At 40.7% G+C, this 13,643-nt stretch overlaps 1 pseudogene; it reads left to right on the plus strand.

Moving 5' to 3' along the window:
• The first annotated feature begins 4,105 nt into the window (after positions 1 to 4,105).
• Positions 4,106 to 12,020, plus strand: LOC103284093 (coiled-coil domain-containing protein 112-like; annotated as a pseudogene).
• The last annotated feature ends 1,623 nt before the right edge of the window (positions 12,021 to 13,643 follow it).

Genomic DNA, 13,643 nt, shown 5'->3' on the forward strand with positions numbered 1-13,643 from the left:
GCAGAGGGGGGCAGTTGGGGGCGACCAGGCTGGTGGGGGGGGCAGTTAGGGGTGATCAGGCTGGCAGGGGGAGCAGTTAGGGGTGATCAGGCAGGCAGGTGAGGAGTTAGGAGCCAGCGGTCCTGGATTGTGAGAGGGATGTCCACTGCTAGCTTAGGCTCGATCCCTGGGATCAGGCCTAAATGACAGTTGGACATCCCCCAAGGGATCTTGGATTAGAGAGGGTGCAGGCTGGGCTGAGGGGACCCCCCCCCATGCATGAATTTCATGCACCGGGCCTCTAGTTTCTTAATACTTAGGAGTATGTAATTTATTGTCTAAACTGGGGCATATTTGAGTTAAAGGAAGTTCCACTAATAATTACATGTAAATTGAAACTCGCCCAGGCATACTGGTGTGTATGATCTCTCTACTTAACATTCTTTCATATTTTATTCCATATGCTGTGATCTAGGTGAATCCATAGCAATATTTTCAAATTTATTATTTTCTCTTTTATTGTCTCTGCTCCAAAGTTTGCCACAACTTTTGAATTTATTTCTTTTTTAGAAGAATAATTTACTCATACTATTCACAATGATGATTACTCAAATAGTCATTGTTTTAGCAAGGACTCGCAAATGTTCACCATTTTAAAAGTACAATGTCATTGAGAACACAGCCAGACATGTTTCCCAAAACTTCACCTTGATTTTTTTAAATTACTGTAAGCAAACTTGACTCAAAATTATTCAATGGCTTATGTAAATGCTTTACATAATATATTACATGTGAGAAAAAGAATTTGTCTATTCACTTAGTCCAACAATTTTTGCTATTGTACTTATTTTTTTTTTTCTAGAGGACACTTTGCCTAGTACTTACTTTAAAAAAATTATGTTTCAATTAAACTTGACATACAATATTAAATTAGCTTCAGGTTTACAATATAGTGATTAAGCATTATATACTTACGAAGTGATCACCCCAATAAGTCTAGTACCCATCTAACACTATACATAGTTATCACAATATTATTGACAATATTTCCTGTTATACTTTATATCCTGGTGACTATTTTTATAACTGAAATCTTACCATTTGCAGCAACATGGATGGACCTGGAGGGTATTACGCTAAATGAAATATGTCAAAGATATACACCATATGATTTCACTAATATATGGAATCTAAAAAACAAAATAAACAAAACAAAAACAAACTCATAGATACAGAGAATAAATTATAATCACCAGAGGGGAGGAAGGTTGGGAGATGGCTGAAAAGGTGAAAGAAATTAAGAATTTTTTATTTTAATCAATATATTTTCAATTTCCAAGATGTCTAGTCATTCTGCTTTTAATTTACCTGACTTGTTTCCTTTGTCTGTTAATATTTTTCTTTAAAAATTCATTTTTTTTTTCATTTTTCTCCTGAAGTATACAAAGCATAGTTATTCGAAAGTTTTGGCTAGACAGTTCCACCTGGAATGAAATTATGTTGCAATTGTTGATTTGGGGCTGGCTTACCTTCACAGAATTAAAGTTCCCATATGTTTTAAAATTTTGTTTTGCAACCTCATTTTGAATGAGATTTTTTCCTCTTCTTTTTCTTCAGACTTCTCTGTCTAGTGGTTTTGAAGCTTCATTCTCTCAACTTCCTAAACCCTACTTCCAAACCAGACATTGTGTGACATTACAGAACACTTGCCCTAGGTCTCAGCAGGGATATGACATTAGGTCCCAGGCTAGGGGCCTTTGGCACAGTTCCTCAGATGCACAGTATGTTTGGCCTCCGACTTTTAAAGCAAAGCCATTGCCCCTGGCAGTGTGGGCCTGCAGATTGTCAAACTCCTTTCATCAGAAGGAACCCTACTTAGCCCATTTACAAACAACTTTTTCCATGGAACAACTTCGATTTCCTTCTCTGAATTCTCAGCTGCCACTAAGGTTATTACTGAATATATTGTTATCCCCTCTACTGCAACACAGGAATTATATTTCTAACCAAGAAAATGTTATCTCCCAAATATTTATTGATAATTATTTCAGATAATGATATTTATAATTTTATTTGGTAAAGCTTCCTTCTTCTTCATGGCTACAAGGAAGCTCCAGGTTTCATGCTCAAACATAGCTGCTCTATTGGCTCTTATGATTGGCATGTGCTTCCCCTTACCTCTTTAGCCTCTATTTATGAATCTTACTGCAAATATCTCCTTCTTCTCTTTTTGAATAATCCATCTCAAATACTATCTGGATGAAATAAAATGTAAGTACTTTAACATGATGAAAATAAATTTTAATTTTTCTATTTGTGTTATTTTTCAATTTAATGGGTCTTTACTGGTAAGATTTGAGTTTATGACATATTTTGGAATTTTGTGGGGTTTTTTTGGCTCAATACTATCACCATCTGGTCTCTCTCTGCCCTTAATTTTTCCCTATTTTCTCCTGTTTCTTCCCACCAAAATGCTGTCACCAAGGACATTTTTCTTTCCCATTATACTACTGTTGCTGCCACCTCCTTATCACACACTGTCCCATCAGATCTTGCAGTGTGCCATAAGCAGGTGCTTGTTCAGCTTGTGCCTAGTTTTGCTGTCTCTTCTTTGTCCTATTTTTAGCATCTATTAGCTTCATTTTCTCTTCTTTGCTACATTTCTAGTGCTTTTTAACAATATAAAACACACTATTAAGATTTTCTGAGTTTATAGGTTAGATTGCAATTATTGTGCTTTATTTTATTAATTCTATTGGTAAATAGTTCTGTGTAACTTAAATAAAGCATTAAAAGTATTCCCTGAATCCCCTCTGCCCTAACCAAAAATATGATTAAGTAATTATCTCTGTGTGTGTGTGTGTATATATATATATGTTCCCCAAAGTCCTTTCAGGATGATGTAACATAATAAATTTAGCAGAAAAAGAATTATAATTGATCATAGTGTTCCAAATTTATTACTTAGTGCAGAACATAGCAGGTACTAAATTGAATTGAAGAATGAAACTAAAGGAGATATGAAAGAAGAGTCTTGTATAATTGAAGACACTGTTTTTCATATAAATTGTTTTGCAGAAGATGTTTAACTAGGAGTGTGGAAAAAAACTGCAAAGTATCTTTAGACATGGTTGTATTCACTGACATGCTTCAACCTGGTAATAAATCAGCTTGGGAACCTTTTCCATAAAGAGATGTCACTATAAATTAGCTTTTACATTTTATCTTAAGTAGTATCATCATAAAATATTTAATCAAGACACTAAAACTGTCAAGGTAGGTAGATAATTTGAGACCCAGTGTTTTTAAAAATCAAATTCTTTCATGCTGGGATTTTGCCTTGTATTTAAATGTTGGTCTGTGAATTTACCAGAACTTGCCACAAGAGATAATTTGTTCAGAAATTATAATTATCACAAATGTTTGGCAATCACTGATGCTAATTAAATACTTTGTTAAATACTAACAAGAGCAGACTAACTTTAAAGAAAATAAGATGTCAAAGTGCTTTGTCCTATCTTGTTCTGCCATATAAAGAAAATATTCTCACCATGCACCAGGGTTAATTTTTTGGAGATTTTTTAATAGTTATCTATCTTTCCATATATTTCTCAACTATATAACAACTTTTAACAACAACAATAATAATTAGACTTCACCTATAAGACTGAATGTGATCTTTGCCACACCCTTATTAGGCTAGGCAGGAGAGGAGGAAACAGATTAAGAAACAGAAGCCTCCATGGGCACAGGGTGTCCCTTTAGTCCTGACTTCGTAAACTTCAGAGGGCAGGAAGAGCTCATCTTTTGGTTGCTGGCCAGGATGACCATCTTTCTAGTAGCGGGTCCTTCTTTTCATTTTCACTGGCTCTTTCACTCACAGGCTGTACCAGTTATCTGTTGCCTGCCTCAGGCTCTTCTTGCCTTGGTGACTGGTTAAGCTGTGCGTTCTGACACTGACCTTTGACTTTACTGTTCTCTCTTTGCCTCCATGCAAGGGCAAGGGCCACGAGAGCCACTTCCTGCCATCTGCCTCAGCCCCTCAAGCCTGTTTGAGCCAGGCCAGCTCTGTCCAAGCCCTAGCACAAGAAGATCAGACACCCAGCCAGGGAGGAATAAAGGCCAGATGATAACTCAAGTGAAAGCACTTTTTGGAAATGCCATTCAAACTGTTGAAAATGACAACTATCACAAATTCTTGACTATTATCAGTCATTACCAGGCTGGCTACATTGATCCAGAAAGCCCCATAATTATCATAAAGGCAGGTCTGTGAATTCTTCTTACTATTTAAAACTGAAGTAATAAATTCCCCAGGTATAGACTTCAAACAACATCTGTTGACTTAATTAGACAAGAAATGTTTCAAGGATGAATTCTCTTCCTAAACTTGGTTGCCTTTTCAACAGATGATACATCTGAAACAAAAGGTAGGGAGCAGGTGTGTGATGGCCTGAATCTTAGCTTGCGTTTGGCAAAACTCTGACTACAGAGTGAAGCCATTAGAGATGTCAATGAGATTGATGATGTTACCCATTTTGAAATTGTCCTTGACATATTATATAAAATGCACAATTCTTCCCCAAAGACACATAGTGAATTATAGCAAAATGTAACACATAATACACCCTTTTCCAGGGGCAAGGATTGTATTAGTTTAGTGAGGCACATTAAGATTGAGTTAAGACAGATTCTTAAATAATTCTACTAGCTATGGCATTGTAAAGAGTTCATAGTCAAGTGAAAAGAGAAACATGAATGAACTAAGAGGGGGCTATTTAAATAACACATTAACCTTTCCCAGTGCATGAATTCCCTTCCACGTGGAGTGGGGACCTGGTGTGTTGGAGAAGGTGGGCCTTGCAGAAGGAGGTCACAAGGATTATGAGAAGATGATGGATAATAAATCTGGATCCCGAGTGCCAGTCCAACGTATTGACCTGAGCTTCTTAAGTAGGGGTGCATTTGCCTTGGGCATAAGAAGGAAATAGAGGCACATTTTCCCAGATAGATTGGGTCAAGTTCTTCACTTCCCTGCCCCCAGTGACTGGTAATTTAAAATACTATTTGATATTAAGATAGAAACAGATATATGACTAAGTATAATTTTAAATTCCCATAGATTTTTTAAAAATGGAGACTAAGAATTCAAAGAAATCATGTGGTTGCATTGATTGGCCATTCCTGTAACTAATGGTGTACCTCTACCTGCCTTTGACTGAAGGATACTTATATAGACACTAGTAGCCTGTTTGCACGAAGATTCGTGCAGTAGACCTTCATTCACCTGGCTGCCTGCACCAGTTTTCTGCCAGCACCGGGGACCCAGGCCTTGGCTGTGGCCACCGCCTTCTGCCTTCTTTCAGGGTCCGGGCTTGGCCCTGGGCGGTGGCCTTGGGCTCGGCTGCACCCAGCGTCCCTGCGATCGGCACAGCCACCCAGCTGGCGCCCAAGGCCGGGAAAGCCTCAGGCGGCTTTCCCGGCCTTGGGCTCTGCCACACCCCAGCTTCCCTGCAACGGTTTACTGGTGGGCGTGGTTGATGGGCGTGGCTTGGTTGGTGGGCGTGGCTTGGGCGTAGCGAAGGTGCGGTCAATTTGCATATTTGTCTATTATAAGGTAAGATGCTGAGGGAAAAAGGGAAAAATACAGTAGTCCCCTCTTATTCTCAGGGGATACATTCCAAGACTCTCAGTGAATGCCTGAAACTCTGGTAATACTCTACAGTGTATGCATTGTTAGGTGATTTTGCCCAACTCTAGACTAATGGAAGTGTTCAGAGCATGCTTAGGGTAGGTTAGGCTAAGCTATGATGTTTGGTAGATTAGGTGTATTACATGCATTTCAATTTACAATGTTCCTACTAACAATGGGTTTACCATGCTGTAACCCCAGCATAAGTTAAGGAGCATCTGTGCTATGTTTTTTCTATACATATATACCTATGACAAAGTTTAATTTATAAATTAGGCTCAGTTAGAGATTAATAATCTATCTATATATAAAAGCCTAAGTGACCATTACAACCGAACGACCGGAACAACCGGTTGACCAGTCGCTATGGCGCGCACTAACCACCAGGGGGCAGACATTCAACACAGGAGCTGCCCCCTGGTGGTTAGTGGGCTCCCACAGCCAACTTCTCACGGCCAGCCAACCTCCTCTGGTCCCTCCCCCTGGCTGGCAGGCCCCGTCCAGCAGGCCAGCCCTGTCCGACAACCAGCAGGCCCTGGCTGGCCCGGCCCCAGTTGGGACTGGGTGAGATGGCCCTGATAGGCCCTGATCTCCGGACAGGCCTAGGGACCCCACCGTGCACAAATTTCATGCACCCGGACTCTAGTATCTAATAAAAAATAAAACCATCTTAACAATATGCTGTGAATGGCTTTGGGCCATTATTAAGTAAAATAAGGGTTATTTAAACACAATCACTTGGGTACCACAACAGTCAATCTGATAACCAAGAATGCTACTAAATGACTAACTGCCCAGTGGTGTATATACCATGAGTATGCTGGACAAAGGGATGATTTACATCCTGGGTGGGCCAGAGCAGACAGTGCAAAATTTCATTATGCTATTCAGATTTATAACTTATTGTTTATTTCTGAAATTTTCCACTTTATATTTTTCAGACCACAGGTGACTATAGGTGACAAATCACAGAAAGCAAAAACACAGATAAGAGGGGACTAGTGAACCACGAACTACTGAACCATGAAAGTGAGTATGTAAGTATGGAGTCAGAGTGGACAGGGACAGCACAACCTCAGGAAGCCTGGAGCAACTCCAGCAGCCAAGGCCGAAATCCATCTGAGGCTGGATTTTCCCTCCGCACTTCCTCCCTGCTTCTTTCTAAAGCAGAAAATCATTGAGTTTCAGGGATCGGAGACATCTCTTTTTTTTTTTTTAGGACCATTAAATCAAATCTTTATTTTACATAAAAATCCTACAATTTTTATGTCCTTAGAAGTGGCTTTTAAGAGTCTTTTGGAATACCTCAGTGACAGAAAACTCATTAATTTGTATGGAAGCTCTTTCTACCTTCCAAGAATGTGAATTGTTTAGGACAGTGGTCGGCAAACTGCGGCTCGCGAGCCGCGGTTTGCCGACCACTAAGATAGGGGCTTAATCACAAGGAACAACAACAGCCTGTAATTATTGGAATCGAGAGTCTAGGTCAGGGGTCCTCAAACTACGGACCGCGGGCCACATGCGGCCCACCAAGGACATTTATCCGGCCCGCCGGGTGTTTTTGCCGCCGCTGCCTGTCCTGCTTAGCAGCCGACTTAGCAGTGTGCATTGGAATTTGTTCATAGTTGTTTTTTTTTTAAACTATAGTCCGGCCCTCCAATGGTCTGAGGGACAGTGAACTGGCCCCCTGTTTAAAAAGTTTGAGGACCCCTGGTCTAGGTCAGTGGTCGGCAAACTCATTAGTCAACAGAGTGGCAAATTGCGGCTCGTGAGCTGCATGTGCAGGCTTGGTATGAACATTGGTTTCTAAGGTCAAACGATAAGAAGAAAAGTTGGCCTTAGAAATCTCTTTATCCGGGCTTCTCATTCAGGACTTGTATCATGAAACCTTCGTAGAAATACTTGATTATAAAGTACTCTAAAGGAAACTGGCTTGGCAGCACTCTGGAAGGGAAGTCCTAATTCAAGTTGAGGGTAGAGACAGGGGGAAGGGAACAAATGACATCACAGGAAGTTATGAAACCTAATTCAGTGCAGAAATATGTAGAGCTATTGACCACTTCCTAAGACTTGGACAGGAAGTTCTTACTCCACTTTTGGGTCACAGAGCTTGTTTCCTGAAGAAGATTTACTCCTTCGTTTCTCATTCTCTTCTTCTGGGTCCCAGAGTTTACAGGTGACCCAGACACACACCATTATTTCAAAGGAAAAAGGGTTTTAAAAGCTACTGTCCTATTTTTGAATCAACAAAATTAGAATAGCCAATAAATCACAGGTGATCCTAGAATTCTATAAAAATATTTATAAAAATTCTACAAAAAAAGTCAAAATGATTCTATAATTACCTCAATTGTAGAGTGTCAACTAATGTCATTTTTGAAAAAAACCCACTTAGAATATTATTTTGAAGTATTAAAAACATTTCACCTGTAATTAAGCAATTGATTCTTCTATCACATCAAGTGTAGAACATCTCTAAAGAGTTTATGTGTCTTCTGTACATTCTTTTCACAATATCTACCATGCTAGGATATCAACACCACTCTCCTTTAATGTCATATTAACTGAAAATCAATGAAAAGGATATGATATGTATGAAAGCCAACCATATTTGGGGATCCAGAACCTGACGGACATTCTGTTCCTGCTCACCCGTCCCAAACATGAAGCCTTATAGTGGGTGTGTCCGATCCACCATGTGCACGGAGTTCTCAGTCAAACTCTTCTCACCAGAAAGACCTATGAGGAAAATCATCCTATTTTTACAGCAGCAGAAGAAACTCTACAGACCCAGGACTTTTTAAAGCATGACTGGATATCCAAGGATAACAAGGCATGTGAGAAATACCAGTAACATTTAAAAGAATAAGTACCACAGCCCAGTGTTGCTCAGTGGTTGACCATCGACCCATGTACCAAGAGGTCATGGGTTTGATTCCTGGTCCGGGCACATGCCCGGGTTGCAGGCTCAATTCCCCAGAAGGGGCTGTGCAAAAGGCAGCCAATCGATGTTGGTGCTTCTCTCTCATGGATGTTTCTATCTCTCTATTCCTCACCCTTCTTTTCTCTCTAAAATCAATAAAACATTTTTTTTAAAAAGCAAACAGGAAAACGTAAGCATACATCCCATGAGGATTCTCTTCCCAAACTCCAGATTCAGGATCCTCATCATGCCCCCGCCCCCCCGTGGCTTTCTGGCAGCATTGTCTGATAGGAGAAAGCTATGGGATGGAAGCCCCTTGGAGAAGAGTCTGGGTAGAAACTGATGGGCATCAGATGTACTTCCATCTGCCCACCCAGGAACTAACCCTAAGGAATGGGCAACCCAAGACGTGGCTTCCTGCCCCCCACCTCCATGCCTCCACCTTCAGCTGCCCCAGGCATAAGCTTTGCTCACAAGATCCCTTGCCTGCTGCCATCTGAAGAGGGACCCTCTGCATCAGGGCCCCCAAACCCTGTGTCACCTGGTTTGGGGGCCACTCTGGTCCGTCTCATTTTGAAACCAAAAACTGCTCATTCAGTCTCACCCTGAAATCCCAGGAGAGAGGCCCTTGGTGCCTAAGAAATGATCACCACCCCAGGGGTTTCCTCAGGACCACAGATCTCCCCTGGGGGCTTGGTTGCTGCTGCTGCTGCTGCTGCTCTGTATTTGCCTCTTGTGATCTTGTTCTTTATCCATGTCCACCCCACCCCCCTGCAGAGAGCCCTTCATAACCTCTCTGACCTGGAGTGTCAATATGCCTAGTTCAGCAGGACTGCCCCTACCCAACATCCCAGACGGGCCAGAGAGAGCCGACTGTGCCAATGAGGACTAGGCCTTGCCCGGCTGCTGCCTCAGGGATGGGCACCTCATGCCCATCTCCTATCTCCTGTGCCAATGTTGTCCAACCCCAATCTTTCTCCCTCCTGTCTGGTATTCTGTGCCCTATCTGTCTTTCTGTTCATCTGTACTTCCCTAGAAGAAGTATTTTGCCACATATAAAACCACCATCCAGTCCTTTGAAAAAAGAAAAACATAAGCATACAGAAAAATTGATTAGAGATAATAATACGTGTAAATTTGGAATAATTTAAAGCTCTTAAGTTCAATCATTATAACAGCCTGATGAGGTAGGTAATATATTATCCCCATTTTATAGATGAATAAATAAAGGCACAGCCCACCCTGCCTCTCCCTCTGGTGCAGACTGTTTCTTTAGTGCCCCCTGCATGAACTCCTAGGCCCACTTGCCCAGAGTGGCCCCAGCGATTCTACAAGAGAACACGGCCACCCTTACTACAGTGTGGCACAGAATGATGGCTGTTTTTGCACTTCAGGTGGAATTCAACCTTTTCAGCTTCAAAACTAGAAGCAGCAAGCTAATTAGATTAAGAAAGCAAAGATCTCACAGCAGAAAAAATTTTAAATTAAGTTATTAGCAGAAAAAAAGATAAACCCATTCATTTCTTAAAAAAAAAAAAAAGACTTCAGAATTCAGCACAGTGTGGTAGAAGAATTAGGAAAGAAATTATCAGCAGGAAAAAGAGCAAAAATCCAGCAGCAATTAGCCAAAACACATGATGATGTAAAAAGACTGTAGCATCAGTTAAAAGAAATGATACAACTGATTTTGTTAAAAAGCTATGAGAAATAATGGAAACAATTGAAAGTGCAATGAACACTTTAAAAAAAATTTTTTTTTAGCCCTAACTGGTTTGGCTCAGTGAATAGAGCATTGGCCTGCAGACTGAAGGGTCCCAGGTTCGATTCCGGTCAAGGGCATGTACCTTGGTTGTGGGCACTTCCCCAGTGGGAGGTGTGCAGGAGGCAGCTGATCGATGTTTCTCTCTCATCGATGTTTCTAACTCTCTATCCCTCTCCCTTCCTCTCATTAAAAATCAATAAAATATATTTAAAAATATTTTTTTAATCCTCACTCAAGGATATATTTTTTAAAATTGATGTTGAGAGAGAGAGAGAGAGAGAGAGAGAGAGAGAGAGAAACTTTAATTGAGAGAGAAACATCAATTGGTTGACCCCCATATGCACTCCAATTGGAGGGGACGGGACTGAACCAGCAACCTTTTGGTGTACTGGACGACACTCCAACCAAATGAACCACCCGGCCAGGGCCAAGGAGCACTTTTAAGTAATAAGTAGGAAAGCTTATTACAGAAAACAACTAATCATGAGTTGAGCGTCATATCCAGAAAAATTGACACATGGGCTTTGGGTCACCGAAACTCAGAAAATTTTCAGAGCTAGGTCAAGCAAAGTTTCTGTAGACAAAGTATCATCATGTACTTTCCAGGGGAAGTGTTAGATTCTGAAAAATTTCAGCAACAGGAGGGTGACAAGGGCACACTGTATGATTATGATCACCAGAACTTTGTAAAAGTGAGAAACAAAAATAAGCCAACACATGTGGGACTAATTTTAGAATACTGTTCTGGAAGAACACAGGATGACGTGCAACAGTGGGACAAACTATAAAAATTTCTGACTCTAGAAGGAAGAGAAAAATGTATTCAGAATGGGAAAACTAAATGCAGCCAAAATGGAGGAAATTTTCAAGTTAAAGGCAGAGAATATACCTATGCTTCTTCAGAATAAATAACATGATCAAAAGTAAAAAGAGGAACAAAGAAAAAAACAGAAATAGCCTGTTGAAGCTTGAAAAAAAAAAAAAAAAGACAAAACAAAACAAAAAAACAGGAAAGTATATAAATGTATTTTATCTTTAAAAGAAGTTAAAAGAAGATAAAGAGAAAACTTAGCAGAAAGAGCACCAATGCCAGCTTAAAGTAAAATTTCTATTAGAAAGTTATAACCAAGAGAAGAAAAAAAACAGAAAGAACTTTTTTTTTTTTATTTTTTACAGAGAGGAAGGGAGAGGGATAGAGAGCTAGAAACATCGATGAGAGAGAAACATCGACCAGATGCCTCCTGCACACCCCCTACTGGGGATGTGCCCACAACCAAGGTACATGCCCTTGACCAGAATCGAACCTGGGACCTTTCAGTCTGCAGACCGACGCTCTATCCACTGAGCCAAACCGGTTTCGGCCAGAAATAACTTTTGAAGCTTGAAAAGAAGATAAGGGAAACAGCAGAAAAGGCAGAAAAAAAGGAGTGGTGCAGCTGAAATTTCCAGGTTTTAAAAAAGAGATTTACATACACTTGAATAGAAAATTCTAGACAGACAGGCAAAGGAAGATGAAAAGGCAGAAAACAAATAATACTAGAAAAATTAAAAGAATAGAGTGAAAACATGTTAGTAGAGGTATCTTTAGGCTTTACAAACATACCAAAGTTTGGAAAGAATGGACAGAAGATATAGGACCATCATATTCCACAATAGGGCTATAGGCAAAGAAAGTCGAGAAGAATATGAGATAATAAAATTGGTATATAGTTTATGAGAATGTAGCATATTTTACTAATATAAAAGCTATTTAAGTAAGTTTATGTTACAAAGTCTACTTTATTTAATGTATGGGACATTTAAAAGACATTTTGTTTTTTATGGCATGTAATTAATTGGGACAATTTAAAAATATATATGTTTATTTCAGAGAGGAAGCGAGAGGGAGAGAGAGATAGAAGAATCAATGATGAGAGAGAATTATTGATTGACCGTCTCCCGCACGCCCCGCACTGGGGATCAAGCCCACAACCTGGCCATATGCCCTGACCGGGAATTGAACCATGACCTCCTGGTTCATAAGTTGATGCTCAACCACTGAGCATGCTGGCTGGGCTGATTGGAACAATTTTTAGAATCACTTTTTAAATTAAAGAATCTCCAACTTAAAGAATTTGGAGGTAAGTTAGGCTGAGTAACAAGAATGTAGTTTTCTTTTTCGAGTTATAAAAAAACTTCATACTTTTTCTAAGTTTAACAAGTTGATAATTTGGCAATGCCTGCATTTTTTAACAATAAGCATTTTGTGTTTGTTTGAAGCAAACAAAATAAACAAAAAGAAAGAAAAGAAACTAAAACATAGCAAGTTTCCCAAGGACACAAAGCCATACAGAGCTGAGATTCAAACCCAGATGGTTAGGATCTAGAGTCCATCCTCTTAACCACAATGTACTCTACCTCCCACAGCATATAACTAATATTCTCATGGATACTTAGAAGGTCCTATAATCTCAAAACAAGAACATGATCCTGTGAGGAAGGAATAAATGGAGACCAAGGAAGAACTCTTAAAAGGTGAAAATCAATAATGAGAAAAAACAAAGCAATTGAAGGACCATAAAAAAAATTTCCCAGAGCTACCAAAATAGTAGTTGCACAGGATTCAGTTTCTGCACCATCCCAGATCTGCAGTGTTTGAACCTAGCAACGATTGGCGCTGTTTCCATGGTTATGGAGTCCCTGCTGTGATGCTGCCTTCCGTCCCTCCAGGCACCCGAGGACACAAGCTCACAGCACCCTCCCTCCTGCCCTGGGGGTTCCTTGTTGCACCACCAATAAATATGCAACCTGCATTTGTGGAGGAGTTATGCACGCACCAATCCCTGACCGAAAGGAGATGGCACTGGCCAGATGCACCCCTTCCCTTCGGAAGGGCTGTGCTGAGAGGCGTGACTCTAAATTTCCTTTCTGAAGACACCTGCAGGCCCTAGCCACCAGCTTTTCCGGAAGCTGTGGCCTTCCTCGCCTCACACGCATTTCTCTCACTCCTGCTTCTCTGGTGTCACCTACACTCCCTAGTTGTGTTTACCTCGGGTGCTGTTCTCTAGGAAATCCAGTCCAAGACACCAGTCTTCATTGAATGGCGGATCAATCTCGAGCTGAGGGGCGGCCACTTTGCCAGAGGACGCTCGTCTCGCGATATCTCATGGCATCTTGTGAGATCTTAATGAGCAGGTAGTGGAGTCCTGGGATGAGAAACACCTGGGTTACCCAGGTGCCAGAGGCCCCTCGCAGGTCAGCTGTGAGGCGTCTAGCTTACACCACCTGTCAGGCAAACCCCAATGCTC

This window comes from Eptesicus fuscus, chromosome 10 (genome assembly GCF_027574615.1).
Source record: "Eptesicus fuscus isolate TK198812 chromosome 10, DD_ASM_mEF_20220401, whole genome shotgun sequence".
NCBI classification, from domain to species: Eukaryota; Metazoa; Chordata; class Mammalia; order Chiroptera; family Vespertilionidae; genus Eptesicus; species Eptesicus fuscus.